Source organism: Eurypyga helias, unplaced genomic scaffold (genome assembly GCF_000690775.1).
Source record: "Eurypyga helias isolate BGI_N326 unplaced genomic scaffold, ASM69077v1 scaffold24954, whole genome shotgun sequence".
Classification (NCBI taxonomy): Eukaryota; Metazoa; Chordata; class Aves; order Eurypygiformes; family Eurypygidae; genus Eurypyga; species Eurypyga helias.
Window position 1 is genome coordinate 11,613 of NW_010247182.1, and position 348 is coordinate 11,960.

The window sequence follows — 348 nt, forward strand, 5'->3', positions numbered from 1 at the left end:
GAGTGCCGCAGGCCCCGTCCTCTCCCACCATTGCCCCACTCCCCTTCTGACCCTGTCCCAGCCCCTGCTTGGCTCGGTGGGGGGGGAGGTGAGCGACCCCCAGGATGGGGTTGGGTCAGTTTGGGTCAGCAGGGCTGGTGGGGTGGGACGTGCCAGCACTGGAGCTGGTCCCCAGCCCCTGCTCTTGTAGGGTCCCTTCCCAAAGCGGGGGCTGCAGACTGGCTGGTGGCAGGTGTGCCCGGGGGAGGGTGACAGTGATGGGGCTGACTCAACTGCCCCCTCCCCGGGACTTTCTGGGCCAGGCCAGGGGTCCCTGCGTGGCCGTGACTCACGGCAGAGCGGCTGGGG

At 69.8% G+C, this 348-nt stretch overlaps 1 protein-coding gene across 1 annotated transcript in view; it reads left to right on the forward strand.

The window, feature by feature from the left end:
- The window catches only part of SEMA4G (sema domain, immunoglobulin domain (Ig), transmembrane domain (TM) and short cytoplasmic domain, (semaphorin) 4G), a gene marked incomplete at both ends in the record, with an annotated part of 4,968 nt that overhangs the window by 2,174 nt on the left and 2,446 nt on the right, over positions 1-348 (forward strand). The gene's annotated exons all lie outside the window — the stretch shown is intronic.